The 18,296-nt window shown below is 46.1% G+C and overlaps 1 non-coding gene and 1 pseudogene across 1 annotated transcript; both read right to left on the bottom strand.

The window, feature by feature from the left end:
• Positions 1 to 6,566: 6,566 nt before the first annotated feature.
• LOC148996573 (U1 spliceosomal RNA) lies at positions 6,567 to 6,731 on the bottom strand. The gene has a single exon (XR_016150386.1). It is a non-coding gene; the product is annotated as a U1 spliceosomal RNA (small nuclear RNA).
• A 331-nt stretch (positions 6,732 to 7,062) lies between these two features.
• Positions 7,063 to 7,238, bottom strand: LOC148996572 (U2 spliceosomal RNA; annotated as a pseudogene).
• Positions 7,239 to 18,296: the final 11,058 nt, after the last annotated feature.

Raw genomic sequence — 18,296 nt, 5'->3', positions numbered from 1 at the left:
ATTGTCACAGTGTCATTCCATTATTTCCATTTGCATGTACATTTTTTCTTTTAGATCACATTTTTACACATATTAAAAGGGACACATTATTTACTGTTAAAAGTTTCTTGTGTTTGTGTGTTGTGTAAAAAGTCCATGTATGTTTTAAAAGACAGGTAAATGGTTCAAATAATAGGAATAAAACAATAAAACATGTCAGATAAAAAACAATAAAACAATAAATTATGCCACATAAAACATCTCTTGTACAGGATCGAGGGTGAGTCCCTATCAAGAATGTCCATTCACTCCAGGTCTCCAGAACAGGCCTCGGACTCCCCGCTTCCAGTGCCCAGCGGAGATCCCCTCTCCTCCGGCCCGCTGGCCCGCTGTTCCCGTAGCCAGAGTGGTGAGGGTGCATCTACGGGCAGCCAGGTACGGTGGCGGCCGGGACCCTCTCCGTGTGACCCCGGCCCCCCCATCCGAATAACGACGTGCGGCCCACCCTGCAGCGTTGATCTTATTCTTTGCTCGCACGCGTGGAGGGGGACCGTCACGCGTTTCCCCACCAGCAGGTTTCTGGTGGCCCAGATGGCATCCTTTATATGGTTGAGGGTGAGCCAGAGCGAGGCAAACGTTGGTGGTGTCAACTCCTTCAAGCCCTGACCCACCCCCAGGATGGCGAGCTTGTAGTCCACCTGGGCCCGACCCGCCGGCAGGCACGGGAAAAACAGGGGGCCGGTCTTGGCCCACAGGTCCCGCGCAGCGCCGCACTCCCAGAGCAGATGTTGGACGGTCTCCGGGGAACCACATCCGGACCGTGGGCAGGTGGGGTTTTTGGCCATGCCTCTGGAGTGCATGACCGCCCTGACCGGGAGGATCTCATGAGCCACCATCCACGACAAGTCCTTGAGCCTGTTCTGGAGAGCTGGGTGGGCTGCGTTCCTCCAAACGTCTTTGGCCTCACCTAGTGTGAGGCCTGGAACTGGACTCACCGATTCTCGATCCTGCACAAGAGAGACAAGAGACTTGTGGTTAGTTAAAATAGTGGCATCATTTGTTTCTAAAAGGTATTTCTTTAAAAATGTCTTAATAAAAAGATGTTCTTTTGACAAATTAAAAGACACTGGACTTTTAAGATCAATGGGTAAAATTTTCAAGCTTCTTAGGTATGACCCCATCCAGAATCGGGTCATGGCTGCTGTCTTGTGTTCTCTGGATGGGGTCAGTGCATACTGGATGTGGAGGGCGGCAAAGCGGCTGCCTAAAAACAGGTGGGGGTCTGGGAGGCCTTTCCCGCCATTCTCTTTTTTCTTTTTGACGACCTCCCTCTTGAGTCTTTCCCACTTGGACCCCCACAGGAAGTAAAATACCGCCCTCTCCAACTTGGCTAGGAATCGTCTTGGGGGACTAAAAACAGAACAGACAAGTAAAATCAGTGGTAAAATCACAGCTTTAAAAATTAAAATCTTGCCTTCTAGCGTCAGTTGTCTTAGTCCCCAAAAGCCCAGTCTTTGCCTAACTTTCCCTAACATGTCAGTCCAGTTACCTTGTCCTCCACCCTCCCTGTCAAATTTCACACCTAAAATTTTCAAATCATTTTCTTTAAAATCCAAATCTAGTCCTCCTGTGTCCATGTCGCCCCACGGCCCGAAGAGCAGGGCCTCGGACTTACTCCTGTTAAGCTTGGCGCCCGAGGCCCGACCGTACCAGTCAGTCAAGTCCATTGCTCTTCGTACTGATAAAAGGTCAGTCGCTAAAAGAGTCACGTCATCCATATATAAAACACAGGTCGCCGTCAGTCCACCAGTTCCTGGGATGTCTAGTCCTTTAATCCATTTATCCCTTCTCAAGATCTGTGCCAGTGGCTCAATACAAGCCACATACAGAAGGGGAGATAAAGGACACCCCTGACGGACACCGCTGTGGATATTTACAGCTTTGGAAAGATGCCCATTTACAAGAAATTTGCTGCTTAAGCCCTCATACAGCAGCCCCACCCAAGCTATAAACCTCTCTGGAAAGCCCATTTTTTGCAGTACCTGAAAGAGGTACTGGTGCGAGACCCGATCAAAGGCTTTTTCAAAATCTAAATTTAGGGCTACAAGCCGGATGTTTCTGTCTCTCGCATAACAGATGGCATCTCTAATCAGAACTAGGCTGTCTGTTATCTTTCTTCTGGGCACAGCGCAAGCTTGATCCGGGTGGATTACGTCCTCTAAAACGGTCGACATACGTGTAGCTAAAATTTTACTAAAAAGTTTGCAATCAAAATTTAAAAGAGTGATAGGTCTCCAATTTTTTAAGTCAGTCCGGTCACCTTTTTTGTAAAGTAAAGAAACTATCCCTATTCTAAAACTGTCCGGAAGTCTGTCAAGGGTCTCAAAGTCCTTAAAAACAGTCAGTAATTCGTGAGCTAAAATGTCCCAAAAGGTAAGATAAAACTCCAGGGGGAGTCCATCTGCCCCTGGGGATTTACCCCTCTTAAAACCTTTCAGTGCTTTTTGAGTTTCTAAAATGGTAAAATCTTGTATTAAAAGCTCATTTGGACTCTTTACTTCCTTGACTAAAAAATTTAAAACTTCCTTTAGAGTGGTGTCATGTACATCTTTTGGACTGTATAACTCTTGGTAAAAATACTCAACCCCTTTTAAAATTTCATCTGTTGTTTTTACGTCCCTCCCTTCTACTTTTACACTAGTTATAGCCCCTCCCCTTGTTAATATCTTTTTAAAAAAATACCTAGTACATTTTTCACCTTCTTCTATCTCTCTCTCTTTACTTCTTAAAATAAACCCTTTACTTTGATAACTAGATAAAACTGACATTTCTTTCTTGACCTCTTTCATTTCGTCATTAAAATCAAAACCATTATTAAAAAGATTAAAATATCTTTGTAGTCTTTTTTGCAGCCCCATCATGTATCTCTTTTCCCTATTCTTCTTGTCCCTTCCTACTTTCCTAAAAAACTGTCTTGTCCGGTCCTTTACCATCTCCCACCACTGTGCGCGTGTATCGTAAAAGTCTTGGAGGGTCTGCCATTGGCTGAACTGCTCCCTATATTCCTTTACTACATCCTCATCTTCTAAGAGGGAGCAGTTCAGCTTCCACAGCCCTCCCCCTACCGTCACACCTGTGGGCAGTGAAAGGGTGGAAGACAGCATTAAGTGGTCAGAAAAGAAAAGGGGGGTGACTGTAGCATCGGTTGGCGGGCAGTCTCTTGTAAAAATATAGTCGATGCGAGAGGCTCTGGAGCCATCACTACTGAACCAAGTGTAGCCCTCCTCTCTTTGATGCACATTTTTAAAACAGTCGACTAATTTAAAATCTCTCACCAAGCCCTGCAATAAAACCGTTGTCTTATCTACTTTAAAATCCTCTCCTACCCTCTTCCTATCTTTTTTTGATAAAACACAGTTAAAATCCCCTGCCACCACTAGGGGAGCCCTACCTAACATGTGGGACTGCAAGTCTTCTAAAAGCTCATACCTTTCACTTTTACCTGTAAAACCATACACATTAAGAACATTTAAATCTCTACCTAAAAAACTCAGATTTGCTAAAAGAGCCCGCCCTTCCCTCACCACTGTGCTGCCCTTCACCAAGATATGGGGATTTTTTATTAAAATAGCAACACCGTCATTTTTGTTTTGGTTTGATCCGCTCCATATGGAGGGACCAGGGAGCCATAATTCCTCCATCTTTGTGTACCTATTTAAAAAGGGCAAAGCACACTCTTGTATTAAAAACAAATCTGATTTACAAGTATTTAAAAAGGATAAAATGCTCTGTACTCGTATGGTGGACCTCACACTTCTTACATTGATGGTTGAGATTGTGAGGGTCATGAGCAGTAAGGTAAAAAAGGTATGAGACATTTAAAATAGAAGACAATAAAAGACTACAATAAAATCATTAAAATCATGTGATTTCTTGTGGCAATTGCCTTACCCTCCTCCCAGATGGACTGGGGTCGGGGAGGCAAATGCTTACCACCTCCGGGGCTGCAGAGGAAACCTCTTGCAGCTCTTTTGGTGATGATGTTCTTAGCTTTACGTGCAAAAAGGACACCTCATTTGGGGATTCTAGGGGCCACACACGCTCCAGATCATCCAAAAAGGAAATATCTGAGCGATGTGCAGCCCTAGCTTTTTTCTCCTCTGTGTCAAACAGAGGAGATCCCGCAGGCCTTTTTTGCACCTGAGCATTTGGGAGTGAAAGCTCAGTTTCACTCCCACTGGTTTCTAAAACCACATCCGGAACCGTTTCTAATGAAGAATCTGTTTCTTCCTGCATCTCATCTCCTTCCTTATCTTTCACAGTGGTGGTGGCTGTTTGAATGTTTGACTCTGCCCCTGTGGCCGCCCCACTTCCTTCTTCTACCCCAATCCCTGAGGCTGGCAGGGGAGTTGCAATTCCCGCCAAAACCTCAGGGACCGCCTCCTCCTCCCTTTGTTCCTTTGTTTGGTGTGCTTGCGGGGCGGCCATTTTAAGCTTGTTGGCAAAACTTTTAGGGCAGTCTCTGTAGAGATGGGATGATTCTCCACAAAGATTGCACCGCCTGCCATTGGTACAGTTTTCAAAACTGTGACCAATTTCTTTGCACTTCCCACATACTAGTTCTTGGCATGCTTCGGCGAGATGCCCAACTCTTCCACATTTTCTACACAGCTTAGGCATTCCTTGATAGTGTATGTAGCCTCTGTTTTCTCCCAGCACAATCATAGAAGGCAGATGTTTCAGGCCCTGGTAGCCCCCAGCGTCTTCCCATTGTTTAATGGGAATCCGCCAGGAGCAATTCCAAATGCCATCCTCATCTAGCACTTTGACAGGCTGACTTCTAACAGTGCAAAATCTACCCAGCCAGACACAAATATCATCTCCAGTCACTGTTTCATTAAACATCCTGACAATCACTGTTTTAAGAGTGTTATCAGAAAGTTTCTCCACAGTGAACATGGAGAACTGGGCCTTAACAGTTTCAAACCGTTGCCAAAAATCATTTAGCAGGGAAGCAGCCTTAAAGCTAACATCAAATCCTTTGTTCAGGGGCAGAGTCATCAAACAATTCAAGTCCTCGGGCTTAAAATGTAAGGTCTTTTGGATCAGCTTCCTGGAAAAGTCCATGCGGGACATACCCAGGAGCTTCCCCTCGACCTCTCTAAATAAAAACCGCACGCTGTGGTGCCTCCGCACACCGGCACGAGCTGCCGACATGGTGGAGGCACCAACAGCCTAAAACTTTAAAAACCCAATAAATATTAAATAAATAGACAATAAATAAATAAATAAATAAATAGATAAAAAGGTCTTACCTTAAAACTGAGCAGGAGTAAAATCAGCAGGTTCAATCTACCTCTCAAGAGATGTGTGGCTCGGGATACCAGAAGATCTCGAGCCAAGAACCTCCAAGAGGCGATCGCAGTCTCAACCGTCTGACAAGATACTTGATCTTAGCCAAAAGGCCGAGAAGCGATGACGCAGCGACGCCGAGGCGGGGGAGCCGGCAAAGGCCACGCCCACCTGGGCCGCGGCGAGAGGGTCTAAGGTCGCCGGCAAACAAGCTCAGCTCAGATTGGTTGACACCGAAAATGGATCACAACAGAGTGCACAGCACGACACTCTGGAGTGCAACCTGGGATTTTGGATCATCAACATTCCGCCTTAAAAGTGAGCGGGCAGACCAAAGCGTCCGTGGTAGAGACTTGAAACTCTGAGGGATGGTAGGACCGGCCCGGTACTACAACCTCACCAAGGCTCGCCCCGATCGGCCCCAAGGTGGCGCTGCAGCGATCAAAAGTACGAAATGGCTCGTAACTCCTCGACCGTCGGTCGCAGACCCAAGTGTCTTACATCACCGGAATCCTTGGCTCGAGCCGAACAAGATGCATGCCTCGGATTGGGTGGTCGCGCTGGCGAGATTTTCGGGTATTTTGGATTTTCTGAAAAACCTACTTTTGCACACTAGTCCTAGGTTTTTTGCCCGATCTGACCCAAACCGGTGCAGAAAGATTCTCTGGAGTCTGACTGCCAACAGGGATCGGGAAACAGTTGGAATTTCCATCCACGTTGGCGACGGTACGCCAAAACGTTGGGGGTGGGCGAGGCGGGCTTTACTTGAACGGCTATAACTCTCCAACGGAATGAGACAATTGCACCCAACTCGGTACACCTGTGTACGGGCTCAGCCCGTGGTCACGTGAAGAGGAATGCGGCGACTGGCCACTTGGTGGCGCTGTAAACAGAAAAAAACACAACATGGGTGGCTGTATATCACGTGACGTTTCACACGTGCACAATGTTTTCATACCACATGATAGAACTCCTCATTCCGAACAACTTTGCCTCCAGGACAACTGCTGTGAACTAAGTCGTCCGTCAAATATGGGAGACTATTTGAAGAATTGAGGAGAAAAAAGAAAACCCTCCTCACACAGACCGGTCCTAGACTGTTTCGTATCTCTCGAGCAACCGCCGCAGTTCAACTCTCTGGACTGCCTCTGGATATTGAAGAAGTGGAGAAAAAAAACAAAACAAAAGAACCTCAAGTGGAGCTTTAACAATCTGCCCTTTTAACCAGTGTTGTCCAGGGGAGAGCGCGAACGCAGTCCCCCACTACCATAAATTATGCAGTCGAGATTCCCACATTTGGGGAATTCGCAGGGGTCAGCACAACCCAGAGTGCAATGGCCGAGCCTCGCCCTGGGTGAACCACCTTCCTGATCATGGTGTCTCCCCTGCCAGGTAAGTATGAATTCCCAGGCCTTCAGTCAGAAGCACCCTGTCCCTCTCCCCAATCCTCACCAGCGGTTTGCCAGTCAAAAAAGGGGCTTTTTTTTTTTTTTTGCACGCTCCGCATCCGGCTCCATGAGCCATAAATGTACATAATGCGCCGTCCCCGAATAGTGGACGGATCAGATGTTAAACCGACAGAGGAACAGGGGTTCCTTTTTGTCTTGTTTTTACACCACAATTCTACCCAGGCTAGTATAGCACATGATCACCTACAACACCCACTCACACTAGCTCCATTATCACCTTCTGCCACACAAGACCACTACATTTCTTTCATTGAACACGTTAGGAGGGTGCACCGTTCCCAGAAGTACTGCAATACCGGGTCGATGCGTGGAGTGGACGGAGCAAGCCCCTATTCCATCTCCCAGGACCAAAAATCAATTTAATATGTGGTGCCCGGGTAGGGCACGTATCAGATATTAAACTGATAAGAACAGATTTTTTTTCTTTCGAAAAGTTTTATTGTCACAGTGTCATTCCATTATTTCCATTTGCATGTACATTTTTTCTTTTAGATCACATTTTTACACATATTAAAAGGGACACATTATTTACTGTTAAAAGTTTCTTGTGTTTGTGTGTTGTGTAAAAAGTCCATGTATGTTTTAAAAGAAAGGTAAATGGTTTAAATAATAGGAATAAAACAATAAAACATGTCAGATAAAAAACAATAAAACAATAAATTATGCCACATAAAACATCTCTTGTACAGGATCGAGGGTGAGTCCCTATCAAGAATGTCCATTCACTCCAGGTCTCCAGAACAGGCCCCGGACTCCTCGCTTCCAGCGCCCAGCGGAGATCCCCTCTCCTCCGGCCCGCTGGCCCGCTGTTCCCGTAGCCGGTGTGGTGAGGGTGCATCTACGGGCGGCCAGGGTCGGGGGTGGCCGGGACCTCTTTGGTGTGACCCCAGCCCCCCCATCCGAATAACGACATCCGGCGCCTCCTGCAGCGCAGATCTAACTAATTGCTCGCACGCGTGGAGGGGCACCGTAACGCGTTTCCCCACCAGCAGGTTTCTGGTGGCCCAGATGGCATCCTTGATATGGTTGAGGGTGAGCCAGAGCGAGGTAAATTGCTGTGATGTTAGCTCCTTCAAGCCCTGACCCACCCCCAGGATGGCGAGCCTGTATCCCACCTGGGCCCGACCCGCCGGCAGGCACGGGAAAACCAGGGGGCTGGTCTTGGCCCACAGGTCCCGCGCAGCACCGCACTCCCAGAGCAGATGGTAGACGGTCTCCGGGGAACCACATCCGGACCGTGGGCAGGTGGGGTTTTTGGCCATGCCTCTGGAGTGCATAACCGCCCTGACCGGGAGGATCTCATGGGCCACCATCCACGACAAGTCCTTAAGCCTGTTCTGGAGAGCTGGGTGGGCTGCGTTCCTCCAAACGTCTTTGGCCTCACCTAGTGTGAGGCCTGGAACTGGACTCACCGATTCTCGATCCTGCACAAGAGAGACAAGAGACTTGTGGTTAGTTAAAACAGTGGCATCATTCGTTTCTAAAAGGTATTTCTTTAAAAAATTCTTAATAAAAAGATGTTCTTTTGACAGGTTAAAAGACACTGGACATTTAAGATCAACGGGTAAAATTTTCAAAGATCTTAAGTATGACCCCATCCAGAATCGGGTCATGGCTGCTGTCTTGTGTTCTCTGGATGGGGTCAGTGCATACTGGATGTGGAGGGCGGCAAAGCGGCTGCCTAAAAACAGGTGGGGGTCTGGGAGGCCTTTCCCGCCATTCTCTTTTTTCTTTTTGACGACCTCCCTCTTGAGTCTTTCCCACTTGGACCCCCACAGGAAATAAAATACCGCCCTCTCCAACTTGGCTAGGAATCGTCTTGGGGGACTAAAAACAGAACAGACAAGTAAAATCAGTGGTAAAATCACAGCTTTAAAAATTAAAATCTTGCCTTCATACGTCAGTTGTCTTAGTCCCCAAAAGCCCAGTCTTTGCCTAACTTTCCCTAACATGTCAGTCCAGTTACCCTGTCCTCCACCCTCCCTGTCAAATTTCACACCTAAAATTTTCAAATTATTATCTTTAAAATCCAAATCTAGTCCGCCTTTGTCAACGTTCCCCCACGGCCCGAAGAGCAGGGCCTCGGACTTACTCCTGTTAAGCTTGGCGCCCGAGGCCCGACCGTACCAGTCAGTCAAGTCCATTGCTCTTCGTACCGATAAAAGGTCAGTCGCTAAAAGGGTCACGTCGTCCATATATAAAACACAGGTCGCCGTCAGTCCACCAGTTCCTGGGATGTCTAGCCCTTTAATCCATTTATCCCTTCTCAAGATTTGTGCCAGTGGCTCAATACAAGCCACGTACAGAAGGGGAGATAAGGGACACCCCTGACGGACACCGCTGCGGATATTTACAGCTTTGGTAAGATGCCCATTTACAAGAATTTTGCTGCCTAAGTCCTCATACAGCAGTCCCACCCAAGCTAGAAACCTCTCAGAAAAGCCCATTTTTTGCAGTACCTGAAGGAGGTACTGGTGCGAAACTCGATCAAATGCTTTTTCGAAGTCTAAATTTAGGACTACAAGCCGAATGTTTCTGTCTCTCGCATAACAGATGGCGTCTCTGATCAGTATTAGGCTGTCCGTGATCTTCCTGCCGGGCACAGCGCAAGCTTGATCCAGGTGGATTACGTCCTCTAAAACGGTCGACATGCGTGTAGCTAAAATTTTACTAAAAAGTTTACAATCATAATTTAAAAGAGTGATTGGTCGCCAGTTTCTTAAGTCAGTCTTGTCTCCTTTTTTGTACAGTAGTGTAACTATCCCTACTCTAAAGCTGTCTGGAAGTCTGTCAAGAGTCTCAAATTCTTTAAAAACTGTAAGTAAGTCGTGTGCTAAAATGTCCCAGAAAGTCAGGTAAAACTCAAAGGGGAGTCCGTCCATGCCCGGTGACTTCCCCTTCTTAAAACCCTTTACAGCTTTTGTCAACTCTAAAAGATTAAAATCCTGGGATAAAAGCACATTTGGACTCTTAACTTTTTTATCTAAAACCCCTAAAACGTCCTCTAAGGTGCCATTGTGTACCTCTTTAGTGTCATATAAATTACTGTAAAAACTTTCAATTTCCCCTAAAATCCGGTCAGTTGTGTTTACTTCCTCCCCTCTAAAAGTTTTTAAAGCATTAATGGACCCTCCCCGAGCTATTGTCTTTTTAAAAAAATATCTGGTACACTTCTCTCCTTCCTCTAACTCCCTTTCTTTACATCTTAAAATGACACCTTTGCTCTTTATTTCAGACAGATCTGACATTTCTTTCTTTACTTCTTTTATTTCATTTGTAAAATCCAATCCATTGTTTAAAAGGTTAAAATATCTCTGCAGTCTTTTTTGCAACCCCATCATGCGTCTTTTTTCTTTATTCTTTTTTTCTCTCCCAATTTGTTTAAAAAACCGTCCTGTCCTTTGTTTCACCATCTCCCACCACTGTGCACGTGAGTCATAAAAGTCCTGGAGGGTCTGCCATTGGCTGAACTGCTCCCTATACTCTTTTACCACTTCCTCGTCCTCTAACAGGGAACAGTTCAGCTTCCACAGCCCTCCCCCTGCAGTCACACCCGTGGGAAGTGAAAGAGTGCAAGACAGCATCATGTGATCGGAAAAAAAGAGGGGGGTCAATGTAGCATCGGTCGGCGGGAGGTCCCTTGTAAAAACATAGTCAATTCGAGAGGCTCTGGCACCGTCACCACTGAACCAGGTGAAGCCCTCCTCTCTTTGATGCATTGTTTTAAAACAGTCGACTAACTTAAAATCTTTGACTATATTTTGTAATAAAACCGATGTCTTGTCTACCTTAAAATCATCTCCTACCCTCTTTCTGTCATTTTTTGATAAAACACAATTAAAATCCCCTGCTACCACTAGGGGAGCCCTGCCTAGCATGTGGGGTTGCGAGTCTTCTAAAAGCTCATACCTGTTATTTTTTTCTGTAAAACCATACATATTTAAAATATTAAGATCCTTACCTAAAAAAGTCAGATTTGCTAAAATTGCCCGCCCGTCCCTCACCACAGTGCTGCCCTTCACCAAAAGGTTGGGATTTTTGATTAAAATAGCAACACCGTCATTTTTGTTAAAATTGGACCCACTCCAAATGGAAAATCCTGGGGTCCAAATCTCCTCCCACTTCCTGTAATTTGTTAAAAAAGGCAAACCACATTCTTGCAATAAAAACACATCTGACTTAAAAGTTTTTAAAAAGGATAACACACTCTGTGCTCGCAGAGTAGACCTCACACTTCTCACATTGATTGTAGAGATAGTGAGGGCCATGAGCAGTATGGTTAAAAATACAAGCATTAATAGAAGAATAAAACCAAAAGACTGCAGAAAGTTACATTAAAATCATGTTATGTCATGTATCACTTGCTTCTCCTTTTCCCCAGAAAAACTGGGATCAGGAGGGCAAATGCTCGTCACCTTGGAGTCCACAGAGAGGGCCTCTTGTGGATCCTTCGGCGACGATGTTATTAGCTTAACGTGCAAAAAGGAGACTTCATTGGGAGAATCTGCGGGCCACACACGGTCTAGATCTACCAAGGAGGTACTATCTAGCCGGAGCGATGCCCGCAGCCTTTTCTCCTCTGTTTGAAGCAGAGGAGATCTCGCAGACCTTTTTTGCACCTGAGCATTGGGAAGTGAACCCTCGGATTCACCCCCACTATCCACCACGCTAACCTCCGATACGGTGTAGAGCGAGGAAGCCGTTACATCCTCCTCCTCTATTTTGTTTTCGCTTATCTCTTGTTGGGGAACGGCTTCCTCACTCTGTTTGCTGTTAAAACTTGGCTCCGCCCCTATGGCCGCCCCACTTCCTTCCTCCTGCCCACTCCCTGAGGCTGGCTGGGAAATAGAATTTCCCGCCAAAACCTCAGGGACCGCCTCCTCCTTCCTTTGCTCTTTTGTTTGTTCCACATGTGGGGCGGCCATTTTGTTACCTTTCAATTTGTTGGCAAAACTTTTAGGGCAATCTCTGTAGAGATGGTTAGTTTCACCACAAAGATTACACCTTCTGCCAATGGTACATTCTTCAAAAGTATGACCAATTCCTCTACACTTCCCACATGTTAATTCATTGCATGCATCGGCTAAATGCCCCATTCTCCCACACTTTCTGCACAATTTAGGCATTCCTTGATAGTGAATGTAGCCTCTGTTCTCTCCCAACACAATCATTGAAGGTAGGTGTTTCAGGCCCTGGTAGCCCCCGGCGTCTTCCCATTGTTTAATGGGAATTCGCCAGGAGCAATTCCAGATGCCGTCTTCATCTAACACTTTGACTGGTTGCCCCCGAACAGTGCAAAATCTACCCAACCAGACACAAATGTCTTCTCCATTCACAGTTTCATTAAACATCCTGACAATCACGGTTTTAAGTGAATTGTCAGAAAGTTTTTCCACAGTAAACATTGAAAACTGGGCTTTGCATGCATCAAACCTTTGCCAGAATTCAGTTAACAGGGAAGCGCTTTTGAAACTTAAATCAAAACCTTTGTTCAGGGGGAGAGTTACCAAGCAGTTCAAGTCATCAGGTTTAAAATTGAGGGTTTTCTGGATCAGCTTCCTGGAGAAGTCAAGACGTGACAACCCCAGGAGCTTACCATTCACCTCTTTAAATAAAAACCGCACGCTGTGGTGCCTCCGCATGCCGGCACGAGCAGCCGACATGGTGGAGGCACCAACAGCCTAAAACTTAAAACAATAAATAAATAAATAAATAAATAGATAAAAAGGTCTTACCTTAAAACCGAACCGGAATAAAAGCAGCTGGATCAATGTACCTCTCAAAAGTTTGAGGCTCAAGTCACGGAAGGACCCGAGCCGGAAAAACCTCCAAGAGGCGATCGCTGTCTCTTCCTTGGCTCGAGCCGAACAAGATGCATGCCTCGGATTGGGTGGTCGCGCTGGCGAGATTTTCGGGTATTTTGGATTTTCTGAAAAACCTACTTTTGCACACTAGTCCTAGGTTTTTTGCCCGATCTGACCCAAACCGGTGCAGAAAGATTCTCTGGAGTCTGACTGCCAACAGGGATCGGGAAACAGTTGGAATTTCCATCCACGTTGGCGACGGTACGCCAAAACGTTGGGGGTGGGCGAGGCGGGCTTTACTTAAACGGCTATAACTCTCCAACGGAATGAGACAATTGCACCCAACTCGGTACACCTGTGTACGGGCTCAGCCCGTGGTCACGTGAAGAGGAATGCGGCGACTGGCCACTTGGTGGCGCTGTAAACAGAAAAAAACACAACATGGGTGGCTGAATATCACGTGACGTTTCACACGTGCACAATGTTTTCATACCACATGATAGAACTCCTCATTCCGAACAACTTTGCCTCCAGGACAACTGCTGTGAACTAAGTCGTCCGTCAAATATTGGAGACTATTTGAAGAATTGAGGAGAAAAAAGAAAACCCTCCTCACACAGACCGGTCCTAGACTGTTTCGTATCTCTCGAGCAACCGCTTCTCGGCCTTTTGGCTAAGATCAAGTGTCTGGTCCCAAGGTAGAGACAGCGATCGCCTCTTGGAGGTTTTTCCGGCTCGGGTCCTTCCGTGACTTGAGCCTCAAACTTTTGAGAGGTACATTGATCCAGCTGCTTTTATTCCGGTTCGGTTTTAAGGTAAGACCTTTTTTATCTATTTATTTATTTATTTATTTATTGTTTTAAGTTTTAGGCTGTTGGTGCCTCCACCATGTCGGCTGCCCGTGCCGGCATGCGGAGGCACCACAGCGTGCGGTTTTTATTTAAAGAGGTGAATGGTAAGCTCCTGGGGTTGTCACGTCTTGACTTCTCCAGGAAGCTGATCCAGAAAACCCTCAATTTTAAACCTGATGACTTGAACTGCTTGGTAACTCTCCCCCTGAACAAAGGTTTTGATTTAAGTTTCAAAAGCGCTTCCCTGTTAACTGAATTCTGGCAAAGGTTTGATGCATGCAAAGCCCAGTTTTCAATGTTTACTGTGGAAAAACTTTCTGACAATTCACTTAAAACCGTGATTGTCAGGATGTTTAATGAAACTGTGAATGGAGAAGACATTTGTGTCTGGTTGGGTAGATTTTGCACTGTTCGGGGGCAACCAGTCAAAGTGTTAGATGAAGACGGCATCTGGAATTGCTCCTGGCGAATTCCCATTAAACAATGGGAAGACGCCGGGGGCTACCAGGGCCTGAAACACCTACCTTCAATGATTGTGTTGGGAGAGAACAGAGGCTACATTCACTATCAAGGAATGCCTAAATTGTGCAGAAAGTGTGGGAGAATGGGGCATTTAGCCGATGCATGCAATGAATTAACATGTGGGAAGTGTAGAGGAATTGGTCATACTTTTGAAGAATGTACCATTGGCAGAAGGTGTAATCTTTGTGGTGAAACTAACCATCTCTACAGAGATTGCCCTAAAAGTTTTGCCAACAAATTGAAAGGTAACAAAATGGCCGCCCCACATGTGGAACAAACAAAAGAGCAAAGGAAGGAGGAGGCGGTCCCTGAGGTTTTGGCGGGAAATTCTATTTCCCAGCCAGCCTCAGGGAGTGGGCAGGAGGAAGGAAGTGGGGCGGCCATAGGGGCGGAGCCAAGTTTTAACAGCAAACAGAGTGAGGAAGCCGTTCCCCAACAAGAGATAAGCGAAAACAAAATAGAGGAGGAGGATGTAACGGCTTCCTCGCTCTACACCGTATCGGAGGTTAGCGTGGTGGATAGTGGGGGTGAATCCGAGGGTTCACTTCCCAATGCTCAGGTGCAAAAAAGGTCTGCGAGATCTCCTCTGCTTCAAACAGAGGAGAAAAGGCTGCGGGCATCGCTCCGGCTAGATAGTACCTCCTTGGTAGATCTAGACCGTGTGTGGCCCGCAGATTCTCCCAATGAAGTCTCCTTTTTGCACGTTAAGCTAATAACATCGTCGCCGAAGGATCCACAAGAGGCCCTCTCTGTGGACTCCAAGGTGACGAGCATTTGCCCTCCTGATCCCAGTTTTTCTGGGGAAAAGGAGAAGCAAGTGATACATGACATAACATGATTTTAATGTAACTTTCTGCAGTCTTTTGGTTTTATTCTTCTATTAATGCTTGTATTTTTAACCATACTGCTCATGGCCCTCACTATCTCTACAATCAATGTGAGAAGTGTGAGGTCTACTCTGCGAGCACAGAGTGTGTTATCCTTTTTAAAAACTTTTAAGTCAGATGTGTTTTTATTGCAAGAATGTGGTTTGCCTTTTTTAACAAATTACAGGAAGTGGGAGGAGATTTGGACCCCAGGATTTTCCATTTGGAGTGGGTCCAATTTTAACAAAAATGACGGTGTTGCTATTTTAATCAAAAATCCCAACCTTTTGGTGAAGGGCAGCACTGTGGTGAGGGACGGGCGGGCAATTTTAGCAAATCTGACTTTTTTAGGTAAGGATCTTAATATTTTAAATATGTATGGTTTTACAGAAAAAAATAACAGGTATGAGCTTTTAGAAGACTCGCAACCCCACATGCTAGGCAGGGCTCCCCTAGTGGTAGCAGGGGATTTTAATTGTGTTTTATCAAAAAATGACAGAAAGAGGGTAGGAGATGATTTTAAGGTAGACAAGACATCGGTTTTATTACAAAATATAGTCAAAGATTTTAAGTTAGTCGACTGTTTTAAAACAATGCATCAAAGAGAGGAGGGCTTCACCTGGTTCAGTGGTGACGGTGCCAGAGCCTCTCGAATTGACTATGTTTTTACAAGGGACCTCCCGCCGACCGATGCTACATTGACCCCCCTCTTTTTTTCCGATCACATGATGCTGTCTTGCACTCTTTCACTTCCCACGGGTGTGACTGCAGGGGGAGGGCTGTGGAAGCTGAACTGTTCCCTGTTAGAAGACGAGGAAGTGGTAAAAGAGTATAGGGAGCAGTTCAGCCAATGGCAGACCCTCCAGGACTTTTATGACTCACGTGCACAGTGGTGGGAGATGGTGAAACATAGGACAGGACGGTTTTTTAAACAAATTGGGAGAGAAAAAAAGAATAAAGAAAAAAGACGCATGATGGGGTTGCAAAAAAGACTGCAGAGATATTTTAACCTTTTAAACAATGGATTGGATTTTACAAATGAAATAAAAGAAGTAAAGAAAGAAATGTCAGATCTGTCTGAAATAAAGAGCAAAGGTGTCATTTTAAGATGTAAAGAAAGGGAGTTAGAGGAAGGAGAGAAGTGTACCAGATATTTTTTTAAAAAGACAATAGCTCGGGGAGGGTCCATTAATGCTTTAAAAACTTTTAGAGGGGAGGAAGTAAACACAACTGACCGGATTTTAGGGGAAATTGAAAGTTTTTACAGTAATTTATATGACACTAAAGAGGTACACAATGGCACCTTAGAGGACGTTTTAGGGGTTTTAGATAAAAAAGTTAAGAGTCCAAATGTGCTTTTATCCCAGGATTTTAATCTTTTAGAGTTGACAAAAGCTGTAAAGGGTTTTAAGAAGGGGAAGTCACCGGGCATGGACGGACTCCCCTTTGAGTTTTACCTGACTTTCTGGGACATTTTAGCACACGACTTACTTACAGTTTTTAAAGAATTTGAGACTCTTGACAGACTTCCAGACAGCTTTAGAGTAGGGATAGTTACACTACTGTACAAAAAAGGAGACAAGACTGACTTAAGAAACTGGCGACCAATCACTCTTTTAAATTATGATTGTAAACTTTTTAGTAAAATTTTAGCTACACGCATGTCGACCGTTTTAGAGGACGTAATCCACCTGGATCAAGCTTGCGCTGTGCCCGGCAGGAAGATCACGGACAGCCTAATACTGATCAGAGACGCCATCTGTTATGCGAGAGACAGAAACATTCGGCTTGTAGTCCTAAATTTAGACTTCGAAAAAGCATTTGATCGAGTTTCGCACCAGTACCTCCTTCAGGTACTGCAAAAAATGGGCTTTTCTGAGAGGTTTCTAGCTTGGGTGGGACTGCTGTATGAGGACTTAGGCAGCAAAATTCTTGTAAATGGGCATCTTACCAAAGCTGTAAATATCCGCAGCGGTGTCCGTCAGGGGTGTCCCTTATCTCCCCTTCTGTACGTGGCTTGTATTGAGCCACTGGCACAAATCTTGAGAAGGGATAAATGGATTAAAGGACTAGACATCCCAGGAACTGGTGGACTGACGGCGACCTGTGTTTTATATATGGACGACGTGACCCTTTTAGCGACTGACCTTTTATCGGTACGAAGAGCAATGGACTTGACTGACTGGTACGGTCGGGCCTCGGGCGCCAAGCTTAACAGGAGTAAGTCCGAGGCCCTGCTCTTCGGGCCGTGGGGGAACGTTGACAAAGGCGGACTAGATTTGGATTTTAAAGATAATAATTTGAAAATTTTAGGTGTGAAATTTGACAGGGAGGGTGGAGGACAGGGTAACTGGACTGACATGTTAGGGAAAGTTAGGCAAAGACTGGGCTTTTGGGGACTAAGACAACTGACGTATGAAGGCAAGATTTTAATTTTTAAAGCTGTGATTTTACCACTGATTTTACTTGTCTGTTCTGTTTTTAGTCCCCCAAGACGATTCCTAGCCAAGTTGGAGAGGGCGGTATTTTATTTCCTGTGGGGGTCCAAGTGGGAAAGACTCAAGAGGGAGGTCGTCAAAAAGAAAAAAGAGAATGGCGGGAAAGGCCTCCCAGACCCCCACCTGTTTTTAGGCAGCCGCTTTGCCGCCCTCCACATCCAGTATGCACTGACCCCATCCAGAGAACACAAGACAGCAGCCATGACCCGATTCTGGATGGGGTCATACCTAAGAAGCTTGAAAATTTTACCCATTGATCTTAAAAGTCCAGTGTCTTTTAATTTGTCAAAAGAACATCTTTTTATTAAGACATTTTTAAAGAAATACCTTTTAGAAACAAATGATGCCACTATTTTAACTAACCACAAGTCTCTTGTCTCTCTTGTGCAGGATCGAGAATCGGTGAGTCCAGTTCCAGGCCTCACACTAGGTGAGGCCAAAGACGTTTGGAGGAACGCAGCCCACCCAGCTCTCCAGAACAGGCTCAAGGACTTGTCGTGGATGGTGGCTCATGAGATCCTCCCGGTCAGGGCGGTCATGCACTCCAGAGGCATGGCCAAAAACCCCACCTGCCCACGGTCCGGATGTGGTTCCCCGGAGACCGTCCAACATCTGCTCTGGGAGTGCGGTGCTGCGCGGGACCTGTGGGCCAAGACCAGCCCCCTGGTTTTCCCGTGCCTGCCGGCGGGTCGGGCCCAGGTGGGATACAGGCTCGCCATCCTGGGGGTGGGTCAGGGCTTGAAGGAGCTAACATCACAGCAATTTACCTCGCTCTGGCTCACCCTCAACCATATCAAGGATGCCATCTGGGCCACCAGAAACCTGCTGGTGGGGAAACGCGTTACGGTGCCCCTCCACGCGTGCGAGCAATTAGTTAGATCTGCGCTGCAGGAGGCGCCGGACGTCGTCATTCGGATGGGGGGGCTGGGGTCACACCAAAGAGGTCCCGGCCACC

This window comes from Pimephales promelas, chromosome 2 (genome assembly GCF_988280905.1).
Source record: "Pimephales promelas chromosome 2, fPimPro1.hap1.1, whole genome shotgun sequence".
Classification (NCBI taxonomy): Eukaryota; Metazoa; Chordata; class Actinopteri; order Cypriniformes; family Leuciscidae; genus Pimephales; species Pimephales promelas.
Note: the sequence above shows the minus strand (reverse complement) of the source record. Positions and strands in the feature narration are given on the sequence as shown.